This window comes from Stegodyphus dumicola, chromosome 4 (assembly GCF_044657685.1).
Source record: "Stegodyphus dumicola isolate Sdum_Otavi_A_Nest chromosome 4, ASM4465768v1".
Lineage (NCBI taxonomy): Eukaryota > Metazoa > Arthropoda > Arachnida > Araneae > Eresidae > Stegodyphus > Stegodyphus dumicola.
Genome location: NC_140771.1, coordinates 40,529,428 through 40,549,069, shown reverse-complemented (window position 1 = coordinate 40,549,069; position 19,642 = coordinate 40,529,428). Strand labels below are relative to the sequence as shown.

At 35.1% G+C, this 19,642-nt stretch overlaps 1 non-coding gene across 1 annotated transcript; it reads left to right on the top strand.

Annotated features, from left to right (window-relative positions):
• The first annotated feature begins 15,057 nt into the window (after positions 1–15,057).
• On the top strand, positions 15,058–15,141 carry TRNAL-UAA (transfer RNA leucine (anticodon UAA)). The gene has a single exon. It is a non-coding gene; the product is annotated as a tRNA-Leu (tRNA).
• Positions 15,142–19,642: the final 4,501 nt, after the last annotated feature.

Genomic DNA, 19,642 nt, shown 5'->3' with positions numbered 1-19,642 from the left:
CTAGCCCCGCCCCTAGCGGACACAGACGGAAACGTAATTTACTTCCTGGATGGCCCTCGTATTAAGGTAAATGAAATATTAAGTGTTACAAATTCATAACAGTATGTTTGGATCAACATCTTGGTAAAATTTGGAATTATTTTACAGGTTATGTTTTTGTACTGGAGATTTCAAATTCAGTTTTAAAATATCATTATGTTTGAACTGATCCAGTATAATATAAATAAAATCCTATTAATTGAATATAAATAAAATTCTAGAATATAAAGGCTTGAAAATGACATGCACTCCTTCTATCGTAACTTTTCTTTAGTTACTTTCTCATGTTGGAACTGACTTGGTTTTTTTCAAACACTTCCTTCGTGTCTTCACTGTATCTTAATCAGAGGTATGGGTATTAAATTCTGTCATAAGCAGTTTTATTTTAGTATTTTGAGGAGTTTTTTTCCCTTGTAGATTTTGAAAATGAATGCTGAATTTTTCTGTTCCTTCCCTCACTTGAAATTTTTAGCTTGCTTCTTTTTTAAGCAATTATACTCACAGTTTTAGATTATTGTTAATATAGTTTTTGATAAACACACACACACACACACACACACACAAAAAAAAAAAAAAAAAAAAAAAAAAAAAAACTTGTGGTTCCGTAATTTTACTGCTGAATATTTGAGGGAAATTAATTAACATCATCATTGAAACCTCCTTTTAATCAATTCCTGAATAAAATTTCCGTGGTCTGTGCAGTTTTAGCCCAAAGGCGCAATTTGCCTAGAACGGATATTAATTTCGTTTTGGCATTTTGCGTCGGTTCACTATAATTTTCGTAATAAAAATTTGCATGAATATATGTATGTTTCTCGCACTGTGTAAAAAAACCGGTACATAGAGACATCAAATTTTGAATAACGTAGTCTTCCATTCGAATATGGGCATCTGAAAGCCTAAATTTAGAACCTGGAGTTTGTTTTATTATCTATTTCATATTTTGTCAAACATTAAAGAATTTTTAATTAACAAACTCAACGATTTCAAAGCGAGCACTGTACGAAAAAAAAGAAAATCTCCAGCACGCGAGACTGTGTATCGGAAATTCTAAAGATATGTTCTTTTAAATATTTTGTGATATTGCTGTTGAATTGAATTGTATGGTTTAAGTGCGAAGAACTTGATATTTAATAAATAAAGGTAACACACAAAACGTTAAAAAGAGGCCCCTTTGAAAATCTGAAAGCTTTCAGATTTTTATTTTATTACAATTATCATTATTTGTTATTGTTATAAATTGTTTAAATGCATATTAACAAGTTGCTTCAGTGATCTCAAACATTTATAGAACCTCGTGCCTGAGAGCATTCCGTAATTACATCGTCATTGTAATTCATAAAAATTTTCACGTTTCATTTTTTTTGGTGTTTTTTCATTCGATTTTTTGGTCCTTTTTTGTGTGACGTGAAAGTTTTTAAGTCATTCATCTTGTCATTAAGCAGCGACAGCGATGAATAGTCTACTAATCGATATTTTCATTTTACTCATCCTTAATTAAACCTTAGCAGAATAATAATAAAATAAAAAATAAAAAAAAAAAAAAATGAGTCAAAAGAAGCGAAATGAAGAACTGTATTCAATAAAATACATTAGTATTTGCATTTAATTCGCAAGGAAAAAAAATTAATACTGTTTAAAATACTTTTTATTACAGTAAACTAAGTAAAATCTGAAACTATTTTACAAACTATTACATATTTAATTTTTATATAAATGTTGACGCAAAGCAATGTAAGAAATATAATTATGATTTGGGATTTCTTTGGAGACAACGCTTTGTCGCAAAATCAAATTTACTGATAGAAGAAAATATGCCATTTTGCATTGTAGAAATGTTAATTTCAGTAAATACGAAAATTTTTCATATAAAATCGAAGAAGTATATCGATAAATAAATTTTTATGCAGATAAATTCTTGCTGAAATCTTAACACAACCAAACCAAGCGATATTCTACACCGATTATAAAAAAGGAACAATAATTAAAAAAATGGCTGTCGAGTCTCAAATTTGGAGACACTCAAATCAATTCCTAACATGTGTGAATCACCATATGTGTCAACGGAGGGAAGGTCCAAAAACCGGTTTCTTATCGAAACAATATGCACCTGTGAGAGAAAAGACTTCACGCATGAGCGCCCTCTAGCAATGCAACTCGGAAGCAGACTACGAGCACGTGATTCCGAGCTAACGTTTTGTCTAACAGGGCTGCTGTAAAGATCAAAATTTCATCGCCAAGTTAGCGGTTTTTCTCTATTCCCCGCCAGCATGGCTGTAAAAATTTTTGATGTCCACTTTGACCTGAAATAGTTTGACCCATTTTTAAGAGGATGTAACGGCGGTTTGTTGTTTTCAGTTTGAAATGTTTTCAGAGTGGTTATATTTTAAGGATTTATCCCCAAATACTCTTTAAATAACAAATTTTAAACTTTTTGTGTATTTCTTTTTCCTTTCTTTTTAATGCAAAATTAATTTTGTACCCAGGAACTGTAAATAAAATTAGCTAATATTATTGATTCTCTTATTAAGAACTATACACTGGAAATTAAACTTTTTAGTCCAAGAAATTTCTTTTGCTGAAAAGCTGACATGCCTTATCATAACCAGATAAAGAGCAAAATTTATCTTTTGCATTCAAATTTATTCTCGACCTCGTAATGAAAAAAATAAAATAAAAATTGCTTCTTTCTTTTTTTTTTTTTTTTTCTTTTTTTCCCTACATCACAATGTGCTGGAACTAAGAAGGGGGCTTGAAAACTGTAAAATGAAAATTTCACATTATAATCCAAAACCTCGAAGAATTTATCATGAAAGTTTCAAAAATATTTTTAAAAATTTGAGTAATTAGGAAATCTTAAATTCAGAAGCTATGAAAAAATACTGCAGTCTGATTTTGCTCTGAGTATTCTTTTAACTTTTTAGGGGAAGGGTGTAGGAAAATAAAAATATTATTTTAGAAAATGTATATATTTAGCTTATTTTAAAATTTATTCCAATCAAATAAATTACTTGTTTTTTTTTTTTTTTTTTTTTTTTCTCCTGTGGTTAAAATATAATTTCTTAATTTTTTTCCAGTTAAATAAATCATAAAATTGATATATGTGACTAAAAAGGTTAATAAATCTGATTTATACGACTGTGTGTATATGGCAAACAAAGAGTCATGGCAAAATAATTTATAACCATGAAATAATTATTATTTCTGTTACTACATAATGCTAACGTAATACACACATGATGACCAAGGACGAAAGGGGGTGAGGTTTTTTACGATTTATAAAAATGATGGTGTTTAGAAAAAATTCTCTTAAAAAAAAAAAGCTGCCAACAGCAGCTATTTATTTAAAATGCTGAGAATAACGACAATTTTCGACATAGAGTGACGTCACATGAAATCACGTGCTTTTTTCACCGTCAGAATATGACCGTATATAATAAAAAGAAAATCTGAAAGGTTTCAGATTTTAAATTACATCCAAAGGGGGCGTTTTTTTAACATTTTGTGTGTTACCTTTATTTATTAAATATCATGTTCTTCCCACTTAAACCATAAAATTCAGTTCAAGAGCAATATCTCAAAATAGTTTTAAATTGGGCATATCTTTAGAATTTCCGATACAGAGTCTCTTGCGCTGGAGAGTTGTTTCTGTACAACGTTGCCATTGCTCACTTTGAAATCCTTGAGTTTGTTAATCAAAAATTCGTTGAAGTTTTACAAAATATGAAATCGATAATAACATGAATTCAAAATTTCAAATTTGGGCTTCCACATACCCATATTCGCAGTAGGATTACGTCATTCAAAATTTGATGGCTCTATTTACCGTTGTTTTATCACAATGCGAGAAATATACATACATTTATGCAGATTTTTCGTTATTTAATTTCTTCAAATATAATGCAGGACTCTTGGTGGCAATAGTTTGAAAAGTGAAACGGAAATTTATAGTGAACCAACGCAAAATCGCAAAACGAAAACAATAATTCTTCAGCGATAAAGCCCGTTTGGACTAAAAAAAAACTTCAATAAATTTTCAGAAGAGCTTTATTTTCATATACTGTGACTTACGGGCGAAGTATTTAATGAACTTTATCTAAATGAAGAAACGTTACTTTTTGCAGTTCGTCTGTGGTCGAATAGGTATGACAGTTGAGTACCGATAGTTCTACTAGGATTCCGGCGAATGTATGGTGTTTCCATGGATTTCTCAGTGTTTAGCACTAATGAAAAGAGCTTTCTTAACGAATACTCTGCGACTGTCGTGAAATGTTCTGACATGCCTTATCATAACCAGATAAAGAGCAAAATTTATCTTTTGCATTCAAATTTATTCTCGACCTCGTAATGAAAAAAATAAAATAAAAATTGCTTCTTTTTTTTTTTTTTTTTTTTTCCTTTTTTTCCTACATCACAATGTGCTGGAACTAAGAAGGGGGCTTGAAAACTGTAAAATGAAAATTTCACATTATAATCCAAAACCTCGAAGAATTTATCATGAAAGTTTCAAAAATATTTTTAAAAATTTGAGTAATTAGGAAATCTTAAATTCAGAAGCTATGAAAAAATACTGCAGTCTGATTTTGCTCTGAGTATTTCTGTTTTGCAACTGAAATAATTAAGCTAAGCAATTACTATATCCCTATTGATTTAAAAGGTAGTCCCCCAGATGTTAAGGTAAAAAACATAAAATCTCTAATTTAAAATGAGTTGTTTAAAATAGCAAGATCAAACTGTAGTGGAAAAGTTTGCTATAATATTATTTCATCATAGATGACCTTCACATAGAGAACTGTACACTTTTTAATTTTTAGGAGAAAAAAAAAAAAAAAAAAAAAAGACGTAATTATGTGAGACATAGCTGCGCTATTATTTTCGAATTTCGGCGAACAGGCTGGCAACATAGGCACATTCAAATTTACCGCATCTCTCACAGGAATTCCCCATCACACATCCAATTTCCCTCTCACACAGCCAGCTTACCTTAGAAAATCAGCCATGCGGGTTTTCCTCTCCCAGACAGCTACCCTTTGTGTGCTTTTCTCATAATCTCTAAACAAGCAAATGTAACATTACAAAGACTCTGGGAGGAAAAAAAAAAAAAAAGTGGAAGACTGCTGCGAGTTACCTAAGCTAATTGCAAGAAAGGACTTTTAAATCAATTATAGCTTAGTAATTCAGAAAAAGATCAGCTAATAAGCAATTTAAGAATAAGTTTTTGTACATAAAACTTTAGTTTTATTGCATAAAATTCGTGCTAAAAGTGTAAGCAGTTTCTGTATCCCAAACAAAGAATATTTATTTGTGCCACGATTCTTTAATCTGGATTTTTTACTCTGTGAAATTTTTGTTTGATCAATTATGGCAAAGCGCTTGGTTGAGGCTATCTGGCTTTGGAGGGATTTTCTGGTGTAAAATGGCCCTTCTTCGCGTTATATAGAATGATTCGCTACTGCGTATACAAATTTCTGGAAAGGGACTTTATTCAGAAGCGAATCGAAAAAGCAGAGTTGGAAACAACATCTTCTTGTACAAGTGTGCAGAAGACATGGGAAATGTAAAGCAGCACATAAGTGAAAAATATTATATTATTCATCAAAATTTAATAATTACGTTATTAAAAGAAGTCGCAGAAAATATTCGAAATTCATCCTCCATTTGTGATACGAGCCTGATGTTGGCGCAGCCTGGAATCACATGCATTTTGAAATATTCCGAGTGTCTCTTGGGCTGCCACTACAGTTACGCAGACGTGTTCGATAACATCCTCCTCGCTATCCATAGTGTATCTTACACCAGATCTTTCAAGTTACCCTAATAAGGCATTTCTCCCGCCTTCTTAGCTTCGTAGTGTAGTGGTCAGCACGTATTCCAGAGGTCCGTGGTTCGAGACCCGGCGAATGAGCTACTCATTTTCACATCTCCTGCTTCCAAAAAAATCCTAATGTTTCTACAATCCCAGGGGTAAAACAATTCCATGTAGTATAGTCCGGCAGTCGTGCAAGCCAATAAATGGGACCGCTACATTCGATCTATTGTTGTCCATATGTTGTATTTAAGTGCTTCCTAATGGCACGGCTGAATGGGTTGGGGGCCTAATCATGCGGGAACCATATATTATAGCATAGCAACTGCTGGGTGATTGCTTTAAGATTTCTTTAAAAAAACTCATACACAACCATCCACCTAAACGAAAAGGCAAGAGATATGGACCCACAATGCCAGACTTGGCACACACAATGCAAAACTAAACACAGATAACAGACTCGTGTTACGCTGCACATTTCTGTGTAGCGTGGGAGTTCTCCACCGTTGATACATGCGAATTATGTACATTGAGCAGCCTTGCTGGTGTGAATAAGAAGGAAGCCTTGCAGATATTATTGGGGAAAGGCAACGAATCTTCTGCGGCTGCAGCAGTTATACATGCTGCTCGTGTAGGGTATGGATGTAACTGGTTCGAGTTCAGGGTTCTTAAGGACCGTTCCCACTGGGGGTTATCTGAGCTAACAAACACAACTGACGTAGCTGACCCATCTCCAAAACCAGTTTTTTCCCATTGGGCAGCAAGTTGAAAAATCTGAACTGCAGGTACAGCGGAGCTAGTCGACACGTGGAACTGACTTCGTTAGCTCAGATAAACCTCAATAGGAACGGCCCTTTACAGACCCCCATGATCTGCAGAAGACTGAAGTGAGTAGCGATTGCTCGTATACTGTAATATGGACTGTCTTTTGCTTGACGAAGCACCATCTCTTCGATTTCAAGGTCTGTGCCGTTGGTCCCGATTCATGGCATGTTTTTCGAAGGAACCTGTATCACGTCATTTTTGATGCAATCACAGAAGACGTCTGGTGGTTCGAAATACGTTTCGCTTTACCGCTACAGATACAATCAGCAGCTCGCTCATTACAGTCAGCAACTCCCTATATTATCACTATGCATAACTGCTTACTTCGCATTTATGAAACCTTCCATCCTACTACCTCTGTAGGCGGTTTTCGAATGATTTTCTTTTCTGCCCGGACATTTACTAGTTCCCAAACAATTCCTTCTATCGCGTTAAGATTGCGCTTCCGACCCTGTATAACTATCTGATTCCGATTCATTCGTCTTTGAGTGGCATACCCTTCTCAGAAGTTTGTATACGCGGTAGCGAATCACCCTGTATATAGGGGTGGGGCAGAATATGAAAAAGGCCAGAGTTAATCCTTCCGCTTGGAATAGATCCAGGGTCGAACTAACAGTGCTCAGCATTTTATTCCCTCGGCCACTGGTGGACTTTGCTAGAGGAAAAGGTTACAAAATTATCAAGTTTATTACTGTTTAAGGATGTTGCGCAACGATGAAAAAAATAATAGCTTAATTTGGGTCAAAAGTAGCACCAAACTTGTAATACACATAATTGCAATATATACATATATATGTTATATAAATTCTGTAAATACACTGTTCGACATTGAAAATGCAACACCAAGAAGGAGTGGTCAGAAATTTATGCAAATTTTAGAGTAGACGCACGTCACTGAGTTATGCGAATGATGTAAATGCGCAGCTTTCCGACGCACGTGAGGTAAGATATAAGGGAATGAACGTGCAGAATGGGCAATATTCGTGTCGTTATTTCTGCCAGATGAATTATCGAAGAAAGTTGGTTTTTGTCCCGGAGGATACGTGTAATAGAAGAGAATGCCAGGCCGCCGTCAACGGATGCACTTCCAGCCAGATACGCGATTTTACGAGGGGTATGGTGATCGGACTGAGAAGGGCGGGTTGGTTCTTACGTCAAATCGCAGCTGATACCCACATGGATGCGAGCACGGTGCATCGGCTATGGCGAACATGGTTGGAACAAGGAAATGTGGGAAAAAGGAGGGGTGCAGGTGCAGCCGGAGTGACGTCAGCACGCATGGATCAACGCATCCACCGACAAGCTGTGGCGGTCCTGCAAGTCACTTGTACCGCGATTCTGCAGCATGTGCAAGATACCCTGGATATTGCCGTGTCGACCAGAACCATTTCTTGTCGATTGGTTGAACGTAGCCTGCACTCACGGCGTCCGTTAAGAAGATTGCCATTGACCCCACAGCATAGACGCTAACGTTTAGAATGGTGCCGGACTGGAGCGATGTGGATGACAGAATGGCGAAACGTCGCGTTCTCAGATGAGTCACGCTTCTGTTTATCCAGTGACAGTCGCCGCATACGTGTGTGGCGTCGACGTGGAGACAGATCTACTCCGGCAGTAACTGTGGAACGCTCCACCGCGCGACAACGTGGCGTAATGGTTTGGGGCGCTATTGCCTACGATTCCGGTCACCTCTAGTTTGTATTCAGGGCACTATGATGGCCCAACGATACTTGAATAATGTACTGCAGCCGGTGGCAATCCCCTACCTTCAAGTGCTGCCTAATGCAATTTTTCAGCAGGATAACGCCCGAACACACAGTGCTCTCATCTGCCAACATGCTCTGCAAGGTATACAGATGCTTCCCTGGCCATCATACTCTCCTGACTTGTCACCAATCAAACATGTGTGGGATGTGATTGGACGCCGTTTGCAGACTCTGCCCTGCCTCGTTCAGAAGTCGAACTGTGGCAAATGGTTGAAAGGGAATGGAGAGCCATCCCTCAGGACACCATCCGCACTCTTATTGATTCTACGCCTAGACGTGCATCGCTGTCCGCGGTGGTCCTACATCCTACTGAGCCGGCGCCGTTCTCGCTCTGTATTCTGACTATCATTTTGAAATAAAGATCACTTATTGCTGCTTGCTGTCTCTGTGTTTTTTCCAAATTTCATCACTTTCTGATCACTCTTTCTGGGTATTGCATTTTCAATGTCGAGCCGTGTATCTTGAGAATCAGAAAAAAACAGCAACGTGGATATCTGAGAAGATGAAATAACGAAGAAGGAAAGCTTTCGTGGTCGTTGATTTCAGCATAGTTTTTATTTTCTTAATACAGCAAACCTTGATACGCATAAATAGATTCATACATTACCATTTATGTGTGCTATGCACCCTACAATTTGTACAGCTTGCAAAGTTTTAGATAAAGTACAAAGAGGAGCAGCAAACTATGCGTGCATAATTTAGAAGCAAAGCGAAGCGGAAAAGAAAAGCCCCATATTTTAATAATGGGCCCCATATTTTAAAAGCGTATCTAACTGATAAAATTTAAACTAAACTCCCGGTTTAAAATCGAGGATTAACAGGGCTTTGTCTAAAAATAAGATTAAATTTGTTTATTACTGAACAATAGAAAAATCCCTATCACAAGGTATCGGAATAAGGCAAAAGTTCCAACATATACAAAATGGAAGAAAATGCATGGGATAATAGCAGTGATAACAGATGATGTCACACTGTCAGAACAGTGCGTTATTTTATTGCACATAATCTGAAATATATAAACATTATTAAAGCATCTGTTAAAAATAAATTTATAAATAAATAGCGAAAATAAATTACGTGTTTCGTTTTCTGTTTCCCGTGGACTTCTGCCGAAATACAAGAGTAATATAAACGAAAACAGTTTTTCTGATGTTGATTTAACCCAAACCTATTAAAAAAACCTACATTCGAATTCTTATTTAACTTTTAATAATTGGCAACATGGCAACATCTTGTTACGTTTAATTTCCCTTTCTTATCAGGGAGCTTTTCCGTAACGCAAATCTTCGCCCAATATATATTTTGTTTTGTTCATCGTATAGGAATTAGATCTTCCGTTTTAATGCAAAACCAAACCAAATAACCGTAGCTAAATGAGCTTACTCTTCGAATTAAGATGTTAAGAATACAGGTAGGTCGTTCCTCTTTATTATCTAATTTTTTTAAAAAACTGCTATCGCATTAACCAGGTATTACTCTGGTTAATTGGGGTCTATTGTATATTATTTTATAACATATTCAGTTGATAATTTGTACACATATTTGTAGAATCTCTAACACACGTTTAACTATTCAGTCGCCACGCAATGTATGCGAAAACAAGACGATTCCACTGTAAATTCCTAATAAAAGATTGAGCATTTACTGACTGAAGCTATTGGCTTCGAAGCTACAACGTAAGTCATCCGAAACTACGTCATAACGCTATCGTAAAAAGAAATTTGATCTCTGAATCATGTTTGAAGAGAGGCAGCTGAGAGTCGTTCTGTCACTATGCACGGGCTTCTGTTTTATTGTTAACTAAATGCGCGCCGATGTTTGTAAGAATTAGAAACGTTACATTCGAAAATATTATTGACAGTTCTTATTTTATTTTTATTATTTTAGACAAAATCCGTTGAAAAAGGGTAACGATCCGTGACTACTGAAAATTCTTCTGCTTAGTAATATTTGCTCTGACCTTCCCACAGAAAACAGCAAACATTAAGTCTGAAGGTCGGTAAGTCATTAAGTCAATGATGACAAACGATTCGAAACGCGTGACAAACATGTGCGGTTTAAGATAATTATTGTGTTTATATGTTTAAAGTTTTTTAAAGAACTTATTTCGCAGTCGTGACACTCTCCAAAATTCCCCTAGATTAGATTTTCCTGACTGTTCATTTTATTGAGTCAGCATAGCGAAATTTTATTGGTGAATATGAAGCTGAAAGTAATTTGATAGATAAAATAAAGCATTTAAATTTAGTAACTATATTATGTAGCATAAAATACAACAAACTCGTTCCTGAGAAGCACTTCCCTAAGACGACCACTTATAAACGTAACCACTGTTTCTGAGAGAGTAAATAGAATATTTATATCAGACCAAAATTATAGAACGGCGAGTGGTCATCTTAAACAGAGTTCAATGTAACTTCATCTTCCAGTCAAATCCAAGTGGTATAGAGCAACATTCCAAAGCAAAAAATTCTTCATTTCTTCACATGAATTTTAATATTTATGTGAACTTAGTTTTCTAAAATAAGTTCACGTTCTCGTTTAAGGATACTGAAGACTACCACCTATGTTTCAGATAATTATGATCTTCTGTGAAAGTATTCATGTCAGGCAGGTGATATTTATGTTATATGTTTTTAATTTTTAGACGATTAATTCTTAAATAGCATACCGAGATCAAATTACAATTTCTTTTTAAATCTTAAGAATTTTATGTATTTTCTCTTTTTTATTTTTTTTTTTTTATTTTACATATTTAAAAACTGTAATGATAAATCTTCGATCTGTTGTATCATAATCTGATATTTTCAGTTTACAACACTTTAATTTATTTGTTTTTATTTTATTTCTTTATACATATGTTTTTTGTTTATTAGTAGGAATTTATTTATCAGCCCAAAGGGACGTTAGTCCACAAGGGCCATTAGTTTCGAAACGGCATTTTGTGTCGAATCACTAAAAGCGTTGAATCACTTCAAACTGTTATTAACAAATATTATTGCCCTGTATTATATTTTTAAAAAAATCAATCAAATTTTAAATAGCATAGTTCTCCACCCAAATATGGCCACCTGGAAGCCCGAATTTTGAATTTCGAATTTGTCTTATTATCTGTTTCATATTTTGTGGAACTTTAAATGAATTTTTGAATAAAAAAACTCAACGATTTCAAAGCAAGCAGTGGCAGCACTCTACGGAACAAAATAGTTTTATCTCCAGCGCGCGAGACAGTCTACCAGAAGCTCTAAAGATATGCTGCGTTTAAATATTTTTAACGCAGCGGGGGGCGTTAGCCTAAATGTTCTCGAAACGTACGTGTGCGTGTAAATTAAAAAAGAGAAAAAAAAGGTCCCTTTGGGGTAATATGAAAGCTGAAAGCTTTCAGACTTTTTCAAAAATTATAATTATTATTATTTTATTAGCCCAGAAGGACTATTAATTTCGTTTTGGCATTTTGCGTTGAAAACTTTAAATGTTGTTTCACCTTGCAAAGTGTTGCCACCAAATATTACAGCCCTGTATTATATTTAGTAATTAGATGATGAAGAATATGCGTAAATGTATGTATGTTTGTCGCACTGGATAAAACGACTGTACCTAGAGCCATCCAATTTTGAATAACCTACGTTTCCACCCGAATATGGGCATATGGAAGCCCAAATTTTGAATTTGTTTTATTTTCTATTTCATATTTTTTAAAACTTTAACGAATTTTTTATTAACAAACTCAGCGATTTCAAAGCGAGCCATGGCAATACTGTACGAAAAAAAAAAAAAAAAAAAAAAATTTCTTTTCCAGCGCACGAGACTGTGTATCGGAAATTTTAAAGATATGGTGATTTTAAAATTTATGTTGCGATATTGCTGTTGAACTGAATTTTATGGTTTAAGTGCGAAGAATAGGATATTTAATAAATAAAGGTAACCTACAAAACATTACGAAAACGCCCCGGCGTAATGTAAAATATGAAAGCTTTCAGATTTTTTTATTTATTTATTTATTTTGAGAAGGCAAGAGAGAATGTGAATATAGAGTAGTTGAAATTTCTTACGAGAGATGGAGTATCTTCAGACAACAGAAAAAACTTTAGAAACTGCTCACTGCTACTGACTTTTTTTGCCGCCCTAACGGCGGCCGTTCAGTGTTAAGCGAGTCGACAGAAATCGACAGAAATATTATGTCAAGTCGACAGAAATATCAGGAACAGGGCTTAATTTCTAAAATTAACAATTCGGGAACTGTCAGGGACAGTGAATGAAACTAAATCAATTAAATGGTAGTTAAAAAAAAATTATAAATAGCTAAAAAATGACATGAAATAAAACGCACAGAGATAAAAATTATTAATGACGATAAATAAATTATAATAAGAGATTAGTGAAAATAAAAGAAAGGAACTGTATTTTTATTTTGGCTTCTAATCCATTTACAACGTACACTAGATGATTACAGTCTGAGAATTTTGAACCACATAGGCACACACCATAAACATTCCTCTTTTCCATTATCCCACCAGTTGTTGTGCTCGGCCCACCAGTGGCCGAGCGGTAAAGTCACTGAACACTGGTAGTTCGGTCCGAGGTTCGAATCCCGCGAACGGGCTGGCTGCATGGGCGTTTTCGTGGTTTTCCCCATGTGCAACGTGTATACGAGCCAGTTTCCCTTAGAAAGGCATCCCTCCTCTTAGGCAGATAGCCCTCGAGGCTTTGCCATAATCACACACGCATTCTTTTCCATAGAATTGCATTTCGATATAAGAAGTTTTTCTTTCTCAAATGTTCAAATTTTTTTAAGCGTGTTTTTCTCTTCGCATGGAAAGCCATTTTTTTTTCAGCGTGTTTTGCTCCTCTCGTGGAAAGTGAGACAGGGGGGTCCTGTATAAATTTTTACTTATTGCTAAGTAAAATGTTGTATTACCAACAGAATTTTCCGTTAATACTGCGATTCAGTTGTACAACAAAGTATCACAGTTCGTCTTATTTAAGACTCGGCTGTGCTTCGGTTGGAATTAACGATTTTGTTAAAAACGAAGAAATACCTTAGCTAGGCTCGGTCTGAAATTAAAAAATGATTTAGATGTATCTTTCTATAACTGGTCTATACACCAGTTATAGAAAGATACATCTAAATCTAAGCTCTTACTCTCTTTTCACTGTGTTCACTGTGTAAAAAGTCTCCAAGGCTTTGCTTTAAGTTTTTGAACAGACGTTTGCAAACGTCTCCAAGCTTTGCTCCAAGTTTGTAATACAAATTTGATAGAAGTCTCCAAGCTTTGCTCTAAGTTTGTTATACAAATTTTATAGATTAGCTTCTGAACAGACGTTTGCAAACGTCTGTTCAGAAATGGTTGGGTAAGGTAAGATTGAGATGATTGCTGCCATCCTCTCATTAACTGCAGCATAACGAATTGTAACTTAATGGGGTCATGTTAAAGCGACTGTCTGTTTGATGAAACATAATTCTTAATTTTGTAAAAATAAGAGTTTCCCGCAGGAGCTTTAAGAAAATCAAAAGCTGTGCTCTCGCCAGGTTTCGAACTCCAGATGTTCCGATTTAGCCAAATGTCCTACTAGTTACACCACCAGAACACTCATAAGAGAAGTGATTTATTGTATGAGAATAATTTCTTTTACGGTGAGGTGACTTTAATATATATATATATATATATACATAATAAAAAAACATTTGCTGTGCTTTTTAATTTTTAATCACTAGATGTTTGTGGAGACAGGCACATAAAATAATTTTTATAAAAAGGAAAATATAGAAAATTTATATAATTATTTTAATGAGTCCAGTGTCCTAGATTCATTTCACGTGTCTAGATAGTAACTAATAATGACAGAGATAAAGAATTGCATTTATTGATTTTAAACCGCTTTAATCTAAAACGAATGGCAACATATTCAAACCGCTGAGTCTTCTGATTAAATTTGAAACACAAATATATTACGCTCTGCCGAGTGGCACCACAGTGCTTTTAAATCACTGAGTTTACCAATCAGGAGCAGCATTCCAAAGCAAAAAAATAACTAATAAAGTTGGCACAAAATATTTCATTAAGAGTGGCACAAAATATAAAATAAATAAGAAAGAAATTCAGAATTCAAAATTCGGGCTATGAGATGCTTATCTTCGAGTGAAGGAGTATGTGCGTCCAATCAAAATTTGGAGGGCCTTTTTTTTTTTTTTTTTTTTTCCCCAATGTGAGGAGCATAGTTACATTCAATTTTTCATTATTTAATAATAGAAACTGCCATACTAAAGTTAAATTCTGCCAATTTTTAACATAGCTGCTTTAAATGTTTTCTCTGATTCAGTTCATTATATACAGCATGTCCTATAAATTTGGTCACATTTAAAAAAAAATTATGCATAATTGACAAATAGGCATATCAAATAATGGATTGCATTAATGACTTATTATAGGAACGATTTTTCTTTCTCTCTTTCATTTATTTATTTATTTATTTATTTATTTTTTATTTCATTTTTTTTTTTGCGAGGAAAGGAGATGCAGTACGATACTATTTAGTTTAAATGATCACTCACAGGTGGTGCTCTTAGTTTTCGGGTATGGATTAGAATCAAAAAAGGCAACACGGGGTTTCGGTGTAAGAGTCAGAATGGCCGAGCGGTCTAAGGCGCCAGATTTAAGCTCTGGTTCTCGAAAGAGAGCGTGGGTTCGAACCCCACTTCTGACAGAGGGTGTCTTTTTTAAACCTGTAAGTAGAGTGTAGGTACTTTTTTTAGGTGTTTCTTTTAAACCTGTAAGTAGAGTGTAGGTACTTTTTTTAACCTGTAACCTGTTGAACCTTCGAATTACGTTCGAAGAAAAATAAGCTAAATTTATGCGAATATTGCCTGAATGAACTACAGTAGAGTAACTGAACAATGTAAGTTGTAGATTATTTTATGAAAAGAAATTGAAATTTTTACTTTCATAATAGATATTTAATCTTTTAGTGGTACTTCCTCTGATTTTGTTACTCAGCGATGCTTTTTTTCGTCATGGAACTCCGGTACGATTGCACCTCTTTTTTTTTTTTTTTCTTTTTCAATTTACCGTGAAAGCCCTGCATTTTATTTTAAAGAATTTAAATGTGGACATATTTTCTGAATTAAAATATATGTATTACAGAAGCGGACATTAAAATATCCATATCTGTAAGTCTTTAGGCGTAAATTCTGATATGCCTCTTAGCAGATTTTACATGGCTTTTTAAAATGCACCCAAATTTATGAGAGGTCCTGTACATCATATTTATATGTATAGAGGAAGCAAATACAGAAAAATTAGGTTTCAGTTTTAAAACGATTACATTTGAATTTTAAAAGATATGAAGGATGACTCTTACATTCGAAAATTTTTTCTGCAGATATGTCTTTTTTTCTTTGTAGTTTTAGTACATGCATTTATCTGAAAAATTCTTTTCTATTACATTACATTTGTCGCTGACTAGTCAATTTTTTTTTTTTTTAATTTTATACTATGAGTATCTTATTCATTTTCAAGTACAATACTTAAAAATTTAAGTTTCCTTAAAAAATATGCATCAATTAAAGTTTGAACACGATGCATAGGAAGCTCAAAACTTAAGCTAATTGTTAGAGTAATGTAAAGATCTAGAATAAACGAGATTATAAAAATACCGAATTTTAAATTTCTCACATATGAATTTCCGAACATTTATCGCTGCGGAAAAATCAAAAGGATAGACAATAAAACTGAAAGCGTAAGCAAGAGTAAAATTCGTTATCTATCTGCAACGCATTCGCAGTCTGTATGTTATCTATACACTTGCGACAGACAAACTACAAACAGTTTTCAACATATATTTACATAGTGTACCTAATTCTGTTACCAACTGACAGAAATTCCACTTGATTTGATCGTCATATACAGCTTGTTTTAAATCAAATCCTCTCCGCTTATTTACTAACTAGAAAATGTAACTGCCATTCGAAATCCAAACGCTTATTTATTTTGATCGTTTTATATACACCACTCTAACGAGAAACTTTAACTGCCATTCGAAGTCAAATACTTATTTATTTTGTTCGTTTTATAAGTACCACTCAGCGAAAATTCTACAGTTCAAAATAAAACATACTACCAACGTAATAAAAAGAAACCGAAAAGATTTTTTTTGTTTTTGTTTATCTTAACGATCGGATTAATCGATAAGCAGCATTCTACATGTTTCTACAAGATTTTAAGTTTCGAGAATGTCCCTTCTGGGCAATTTTCCCTAGAAGGGTATTAATTTCGTTTTGGCATTTTGCATCGTCCACTATAAAACAGCGTTTCACTTTTTAAATTATTGCCACCAAATATTAGACCGCTACATTATATTTAAAAAAATTAAATAATGAAGAATCCGCCTGAATGCATATATTTCTCCCATTGTGAAAAAACAACGGTACCTAGAGACATCGAATTTTGCATAACGTGGTCCTTCACTTGAATATGGGCCCACCAGCGGCCGAGCGGTAAAGTCGCTGAACACTGGTAGTTCGGTCCGAGGTTCGAATCCCGTGAACGGGCTGGCTGCATGGGCGTTTTCGTGGTTTTCCCCATGTGTAACGTGTTAACGAGCCAGTTTCCCTTAGCCCTTTCAGGGGCGGTGGTTTCGCCTTGAAACCGCTTTTTAAATTTAGAAAATTTGGTTTTATTTTCTCAAAACCGCTGCTAAAATTAAATTTCTTCTTAAAGCTGATAACAGATGGCAGCAGCAGACCTTTCTGGGCATCCATTAATTGATACGAATCATTCAAAAACAGCTTCTTTTAAACACTATTCTTTTTGAGCCATTTTAAAAGCAAATAAACCCAACAATTTTTAATTTTTCCACAATATATTTTATAAGCAGGCATCAAGTATTAATGAAATGTCCTTAGTTCACAAAAAAAAGTAATTGAACCCTTTTAATTTTGAATGTTTTCATCGCGGTTTCAGCATGAAACCACCGCCCCTCTGAGACATCGAAGAAAGGATCAGATGACGCAGTCGCGAGTTTTTTTACAGCTGTGTTTTTTGCTTTCGGATCATTGCTGTAAACAGTTGCACCATATCTTCGTTTGAGTGGCATCAAAGATGAGGATTTATGGCTCTTTTGAGAGAGGGAAAACATTCCTTATTTTTTACAATGGCACAGAGCACACTGAAGAACATTCACAGTTGCGTTTTTATTCTGCTTCTCTTAGCCGTCGCTTTTCTCGTGCTTCTAGTTCATAGTAAAATATTTGTATGCATCTAAATTTATTTTATTTTCACATATAATTTTCTTAGTTTTTAACATAATTTTAAAAAATACTTCATAGTTTTATGTAAGAAATTTAGTGCATCATTAGTTACTTTTTGTCTCATATTTTTATTTCCTGCTTTAAATTTTTTATTTATAATTAAAAATGCGTGTTTATGCAAATATTACTTACTTCATTAGTTGTTCAGTAATTTACTAGTATAATCTGCAATGTGGGTTACGTTCAAATACTTTCCAGCAAAGTAAAGATAAATAAGCAAACGCTTAGTCTTAAATGCTCTAGACGGGCGCTGGTTTCAAGGCGAAACCGGTCTCCTTTTCATAAAGGGGAACGAAAAAAATTTTTGTAAACTCATTTATGTTGTCTATAGGACCCTTGCATGTCATTATGCTTACTTTTTCATAACTTTTAAAAAATCATAACATTGCGCTCCTGAAAGGGTTAGAAAGTCCTCCACTAAGGCATCCCTTCCCTTAGGCAGATAGCCCTCGTGTGCTTTGCTATAATTAAATTAAATACACCACTTGAATATGGGCATCTGAAAGCCCGAATTTGGAAATTGTTTCATTATCTACTTCATACTTTGTAAAACTCTAACGAATTTTTGATTAACAAACTCAAAGATTTCAAAGTGAGCAATGGCAACACTATACGAGGGAAAAAAAAGCATTTTTACCTCCAGCGCGCGAGACTGTGTATCAGGAATTCTAAAGATATGCTCTTTTTAAATATTTTGTGATACTGCTGTTGAGTGGAATTTTATGGTTTAAATGCAAAGAGCAGATTTCTAACTTTTTTTTTTTTTTTTTTTTTTTTTTGAACCGCTGCTTTACTACTCTCTGATTATGGATATCGCGACCATGAACACATATGTGATTTTTTATGAAATATGGCGCATAGGTGTGATCCGTGAATGAGGAAAATTTTGCGTTTTAACATTTTTTTCCCAGTATATTTAAGAAATAGAACATCTATATACACTCTTTTGCAAAAAAATCGAAGCACCATCAAGGAAGAGGTTGTTTTTGATGAAATTGAATATGTGTATAGCTCATACACACATAATAAAATGATTAAAAAATTAGGGTCATAGTACCTGTTCACGGCTCACAATCACACATTGAGTGTTCAAATTAGTAGTTGGTTGAACCGCCCCTGGAGGCAATGCAGGCTTGACTTCGTCGAGGCAAAGAGTAATAGAGGTTCTTAATGTCATCCTGCGATACATTCTGCCAGGCATTCATTAGTTGTCGCTCCAGATCTGCGATATTTTGTGGTGGCTGAATCTGGCGGCCTACCATGACCCAGACATGCTCGATTGGTGAAAGGTCTGGTGACCTTGCTGGCCAAGGAAGAGTATCAACCGCACGGAGACAGTCCAGAGATATGCGAGCGGTATGTGGCCTAGCATTATCTTGTTGGAAAATGGCCCCGGATGACGTGCCATGAACGGTTATGCAACCGGCCGCAGGATGGTATCAACATATCGTTGAGCTCTTAAAGATGTACGGAGAGTGACTAAAGATGACCTGCTGTCAAAAGAAATAGCGCCCCACACCATCACACCGGGGTATGCCTTTATAAAACAAAGGCTGATTGGGACCGCTGGCCCCGTCCTCTCTAGATACGAACACGGTGGTCATCTGCTTCAAGAGTGAAGCGGGATTCATCGCTGAAGACTACGATGCCTGTCTGATGGCAGCCATGATGATCGGCCGCGACACCACTCCAGACGACTCCACCGATGTTGTGGGATCAAAGGCAAACGTCTCAAAGGCCTCCGTGAGTGTAACCCCGCCTCAGACAAGAGCCGTGAGATGGTGGACGGTACCACGGGAGGCATAGACGTGGCTGGTAGTATGTTGAATAGTCGACAATGATATCGTTGGGGCGGTTCGGGCCTAGAGAACAATCATTCTATCTTGCCTCACATTTGTG